Source organism: Cyprinodon variegatus, unplaced genomic scaffold (genome assembly GCF_000732505.1).
Source record: "Cyprinodon variegatus isolate N-32 unplaced genomic scaffold, C_variegatus-1.0 Scaffold1033, whole genome shotgun sequence".
Classification (NCBI taxonomy): Eukaryota; Metazoa; Chordata; class Actinopteri; order Cyprinodontiformes; family Cyprinodontidae; genus Cyprinodon; species Cyprinodon variegatus.
Window position 1 is genome coordinate 139,172 of NW_015151486.1, and position 6,505 is coordinate 145,676.

General features: G+C 38.4%; 1 protein-coding gene across 1 annotated transcript in view; it reads left to right on the forward strand.

Moving 5' to 3' along the window:
• Window positions 1–242: 242 nt before the first annotated feature.
• LOC107100949 (carnitine O-palmitoyltransferase 1, liver isoform-like) overlaps window positions 243–6,505 on the forward strand; it is a 61,185-nt gene continuing 54,922 nt past the window's right edge. Inside the window, exon 1 of the mRNA XM_015399645.1 lies at window positions 243–329. The gene's annotated coding sequence lies outside the window, so the exon portion shown is untranslated. The remainder of the gene's footprint in view (window positions 330–6,505) is intronic.

A 6,505-nucleotide genomic window follows, 5' to 3' on the forward strand; every position in this document is an offset into this window, starting at 1 on the left:
AAATATAAAAATCCCTAAAATGTGACTAAAACAAATTATAATTTTCCTCCTGAAGATGAAAACTAAGACTAAAACTAAGATGGATTGCTTTTTATTTCCAATTTACCGCCCTGGCGTTGGAGAGCTCCCTGTGTTTCTACAAGGAGGCGTGATTCACCCGAAAAAGGAAGAACGTGACGTAACCGCCTGTCTTTTTCTTTCTATTGGCTGGAAGTGTTTCTGAAGGGGCGCTCACGTGCAGGGGCTCGTGAAAGGGAGGGAGGGGCGCAAGCAAAAGCATTTCTGCATCTGTTTCCATCGTTCAAGATCTTCTGAAAAAGAAGCTGCAGGTAATGTTACATTTCTTTCACCTCCTCTCGTCTAAACCATGTCTATTGTTTACTGAGTAAGACGTTTCCTGACTCATTTTCTGATTGTTTTAAACAAGGATTGAGGAACTGTGCCGCTGAATGCTCTCTGTGTTGTAAAACTGGTATTATTGCTTTATTATTACAATGATGGAATAGCGTTTATGCTGCGTTAATGAAGCGCAAGACGTTCCTTTAAAATAATAATGTTTCAGTATTTTCCATTGTTATCACGGGAGGACCAATCCACACAGCCAGCAGTGTGTTTAAAGTCATCTGATATGTGTCATATTCGGCTCGTGCTTTGGGAAAATAGAAACATTTTCGTTGCATCGCAGTTCCTCCTAAATGGAGGTTCTAAAGTTGAGTAAATCTGACTTCCTGATGGTGTTTTTGGTCCGTCTGAACGGAAACCGCTTCTATATTTAATTCGCAATAATTTTAGAAAGAACAGACCAGTCAGATAGAGACAGCGACAGAGAGAGGTGCGTGTTTTTATCGGTAAACTGGGTTTTACTGTCTTTGTGGGGCAGCTTAAATATGTTTTCAAGTAAAGCCATTAAAATTGTCTTCATAATCACGTAAAACTGTCAGCACGAAGCTTGTGCACGTGAGTCCCCTCCCACCCTGGTTATCGCCGCGCGCGCCTGCCTGTCCTGCCATCCTTTGTGCTCCAGCGGGTAAAACCAGTCTGGCCTCATTGCCTTACAATAACACATTAGGCGGAGATAACTGGTTTCTAGCCCAGATACACAACTGAATATCTATAGAACAAAGTTCTTTTTAAAAAAAAGTGTTGTTATTGATTAATTTCATTTTAGAGTCTTTTTCTTTGAGCCTTTATAGAGCACTCAGTGAAATCAACGTTTCAACCCAATAGAATTCAAATATATGGATATGTTTATGGCAAAAATAAATGTCAATGTAATAAGAAACGCCAACATGCCCGAATATATTAACAGAAATAACAAAAATTCTTCTTTAAGAAAATTCATGAAAAACACAGTGAGAGTAAAAGAAACACTTTTGGTACAACATAACCTTAGAGCAGGGGTCTTCAACGTTTTCCAGGCCAAGGACCCCCAAATCGATGGTGAGATGAAGCAGGGACCCCTAATTAAAAATGTTGTATGAAATTGTGTTATATCAAACAAGTCACTCTATTGCAGATGGAGTAATGTAATGAAAGTAATTTCTCCCTGGGATTATTACAGTATTTCTGATTCCTGGTTGATGGGACAGGTGTTGTTAATGAAGCGGTGCCCAGCTTGAAAGAGCTCCTGTGTGTCGCTAAATGTGTGCATTGATCATGGGCGGTTCAAAACAGAGGCCAACAAGGGCCAGTGCCCCTGTAGATCATGTTCTGGCCCCTGATATGGCCCCTGTACTGAAGACATAATATTCAAAGAAATATGCGCTGGAACAGACATGATTACTGATAGGCCCTTGGGATCTATTTTTTTTCTATCTTATTTTCTATACAAGTTCTGTTTTACTAATTATTTAAAAACAATAAGGTGATAGCTTCAGTGGTGTTGAGATAGCATCCAAGTTTTCATCTGCTACATGTTATTTTTTTCAAAACAAATTCCTCTAATTTTTATGGCTAAATTTATCAATTTTTCTTGAGTTCTAATTCAGATTTTTAGAAAAACTCAAATTAAGTCAAAAATATGTAAAATTTCAAATTTATAAATGTCTATTGTTCTAACAAGAAATAGAATTTTATTAATTAAACCTAATTGAATAGAAATTTCATTTCATGCTGCTCTCTTAATATATTTGAATCTCTTGCCCTGTTTTTTATTTTTTGCTTTTCTGTGCCCCCATGAAAACACGCTGGCCCCCTCCTGGCCCCCTAGTACATTTGGTCTAGAACCGCCACTGGCATTGATATCTGAAAGACATCTTCAGTCCCCATTTATCTGTTTACTACAGAGTGATGAATTCATGTTAATGTGGATTTAAAGACATTTCAATTAGTGGAAAAAAAGAAGTCTAATCAACCAAAACTTTCGTGACCCCCATGCAGTACCTCCGAGGACCCCCTATGGGTCACGGGCCCCCTGTTGAAGACCTCCGCCTTAGAGGCATAATGCTGATTTGACATTTTTTAGTTTATAAACCTAAGTATGTAAAAAAAAAAATAATTATCATGTTCAAAAGTTACCTATTTTAGGATGTGGACGTGCCTGTGTGCAGCAGCCAGATTGTTTTACCAGTGCAGCAGTGGTTTATAGAGGGAAATTAGAAGAATTACATGCAGACCTTTCCATTCTCTGACATTCTTTTTGACGGTATCTGCAAAGTATGGATGTCTTTCTTGCCCATTTTCCAGTTGGTACAGTGTGATCAGTGTATAATGACCGGAGGCTTGTTTTAGCACCTGTCACGTTTCGGCTATCTCTCAGTGCTTATCGTCCCTGGCTGGCCACCCCATGAACATTATCTGGCTCCGCCACTGTTTTTAATCTAATCCTATAATCAGTGCTGGGATAACCTTTGTGCTACTAGCAGTGCCTTTAAACAGGTGGTTCTGGTTTTGGTTACAGGAAAGTTAAGACATGCATGAAGTGTATTAACACACAGACTTCCCCTTCTACTGTGCTTATTGGTAGTGTGTATTTTCTTATCACGTTACTAATGTTTCTATCCTAATATCCTCACCTTCAGAGCACAACAGAGAAGTTATATTGCTCCTTTCACGCAGAACGGCTGAATGGCAGCCTGAAGAGTTTATCCAGTGTTTATCGTTCAATTCTATTCTGTTTATTTCCATAGTGCCAATTCACAACATGTCATCTTAAACCACTTTGCAATTCACTAGATCAGACAGTCGGGTTGATTCAAAGTTTTCAAAGGAAACCCAGCTGATTGCATCGACTCTTTGACTCGAAGGCAATCCCTCACATTAAGCATGCTTGTAGAGACAGTGGAGAGGAAAAACTCAATTTTAACAGGAAGAAACCTGCAGAACCAGGCTCAGTGGGGTTCAAGGAGACAGAAGCACACAGAGAAAGAAACAGAGATACAAACAGAACCACAAAAAGAATGTTCTACATCTTTGTCACCATTTAGTGGTGTATAATCCTTAATCCCAATCTAAATCCATTAATGTTTCTGCTTTATCAAGCCTCTCCCTGCCCTCCCTTCTCTTGCAAACACCAGTGAGGCTCTGTTGAAGAATCATGCACCCTCTAGTGGATGGTGGTAACGTTTTTTTGCCTACCTAGAATGGGTGACAATAGTTGAAGAAACTTTTGGCTCTCAAAATGGTATCGGTGCCCTATTTGTTGGTACTCGCCGATACCCATACCACCATTTTAGTGCTGGATCGGGACCCCGCCCCAAAACTGGTGTCGGTATCGGTGCAACGCTACTTTTTTTTTTTTTATTAAACCTGGTCCTAAACTAAAACTTTTCCACTTGAGGGGTTCTTGGTAGAGCATAGCGACAGATGGAATTATATATATTATATAATAATAATATTATAATATTTATCTTTTTACAACTTTGGTATAATTGCTGCACTAAGTGGGTTGCTTCAGCTAAAGGCATGTTGTAGAGTCTCAATACTCCAGTTAAAGATTAAAATATTACTAAATTAGTTGCTGAGTAATTAAAAAAAATCAATTAATAAAGAATAATCCGATTAATNCAGTGTGATCAGTGTATAATGACCGGAGGCTTGTTTTAGCACCTGTCACGTTTCGGCTATCTCTCAGTGCTTATCGTCCCTGGCTGGCCACCCCATGAACATTATCTGGCTCCGCCACTGTTTTTAATCTAATCCTATAATCAGTGCTGGGATAACCTTTGTGCTACTAGCAGTGCCTTTAAACAGGTGGTTCTGGTTTTGGTTACAGGAAAGTTAAGACATGCATGAAGTGTATTAACACACAGACTTCCCCTTCTACTGTGCTTATTGGTAGTGTGTATTTTCTTATCACGTTACTAATGTTTCTATCCTAATATCCTCACCTTCAGAGCACAACAGAGAAGTTATATTGCTCCTTTCACGCAGAACGGCTGAATGGCAGCCTGAAGAGTTTATCCAGTGTTTATCGTTCAATTCTATTCTGTTTATTTCCATAGTGCCAATTCACAACATGTCATCTTAAACCACTTTGCAATTCACTAGATCAGACAGTCGGGTTGATTCAAAGTTTTCAAAGGAAACCCAGCTGATTGCATCGACTCTTTGACTCGAAGGCAATCCCTCACATTAAGCATGCTTGTAGAGACAGTGGAGAGGAAAAACTCAATTTTAACAGGAAGAAACCTGCAGAACCAGGCTCAGTGGGGTTCAAGGAGACAGAAGCACACAGAGAAAGAAACAGAGATACAAACAGAACCACAAAAAGAATGTTCTACATCTTTGTCACCATTTAGTGGTGTATAATCCTTAATCCCAATCTAAATCCATTAATGTTTCTGCTTTATCAAGCCTCTCCCTGCCCTCCCTTCTCTTGCAAACACCAGTGAGGCTCTGTTGAAGAATCATGCACCCTCTAGTGGATGGTGGTAACGTTTTTTTGCCTACCTAGAATGGGTGACAATAGTTGAAGAAACTTTTGGCTCTCAAAATGGTATCGGTGCCCTATTTGTTGGTACTCGCCGATACCCATACCACCATTTTAGTGCTGGATCGGGACCCCGCCCCAAAACTGGTGTCGGTATCGGTGCAACGCTACTTTTTTTTTTTTTATTAAACCTGGTCCTAAACTAAAACTTTTCCACTTGAGGGGTTCTTGGTAGAGCATAGCGACAGATGGAATTATATATATTATATAATAATAATATTATAATATTTATCTTTTTACAACTTTGGTATAATTGCTGCACTAAGTGGGTTGCTTCAGCTAAAGGCATGTTGTAGAGTCTCAATACTCCAGTTAAAGATTAAAATATTACTAAATTAGTTGCTGAGTAATTAAAAAAATCAATTAATAAAGAATAATCCGATTAATTGTTTCAGCCCTAGTTAAATATCTTTCATCCAACAACTTCAAAAGCTTTCTAATAGCAAAAGTCAACAACTGAAGGAGTATTTTAGTTTTGTCCATGTTTTTAACATAAGAGAAGCCAAATAAGACTCTTTCACGTCTGGATGAACAGAAAAGATGACATTTTTCTCCTCAGTGCTACCAGAGACAATCAACACAATCAGCCACTGTTCTGACAACAGAGGGGTTATGTTCTGTCATTAGCATTGGCATGCTCGACACCTTCAATGCTTTATCACATTGTGTTTCTTTATAACCATAAACTTTTATGTGATTGTGATTTTATGTGGTAGACCAGAAAAAAAACGAGTACTGCATTACAGCAAAGGGAAAGGAGAGCCATAGATCATTTTAAAAAGTATTAAAAAGCTAAGATCTTTAAGTGTGGCCTGCAGTTTTATTTAAACCATTAAATAATTTCCCTAAATTAAACCCAGAGCACTTAAAAGTCGTCCTACTATTAAGTCTATCTGAGTGTAATTGAGCCTAAAAATAAACACAGTGTTTGTCTTAGTGTGTACTGTGCCTACGTGGGCTGAAACAGCAAATCTAAACAACATAGAAGGACTTGTTTTTGTAGTAGGAAGCCAAATTTCCTTCAACAGAGAAGATGAATCTGCATTAAAAAATTAATAAGGAGAAAATATGTGTCACTACTTAATTAATGTGACATTTTTATTCATACCAAACCAAAAGGGAGATCTCAGGTTTAAGCCAGGTTAGTTGTTAATTCACTGGTCAAATCTTTCTGAGAACAAAGTTCATTTCAGTGTCATGAGATAAAGCGTGGGCATCGGACAGTGTACTTTTCCGTCAATATTCACATACCCACAGTGCAGTGACTGTGATGAGAGGGAGATGGAGTGCATGGCTGCATAGAAAGAAAGCAAGAAATCTCCTCTCATTAGTTTATCCCGTTAGACTGAGCAGTGCTTCACATGCCAGACAATAAAGCACCTGTTGCTGCTGGTTTGTAAAACCACACAGCAAAATCTGATGTGGTAAATTTAATTTGTCTGTGTTGTATGTTGAAAGTTCCTATTTAAGTCAACTACTGTTGAATTCAATATGTGAGAATTAGTTTCTGCTACGAGTCATTGTTAATCTGCAAAATAAAACTCAAGCAACAATTGTTGGTTATAAAGTAAAAAA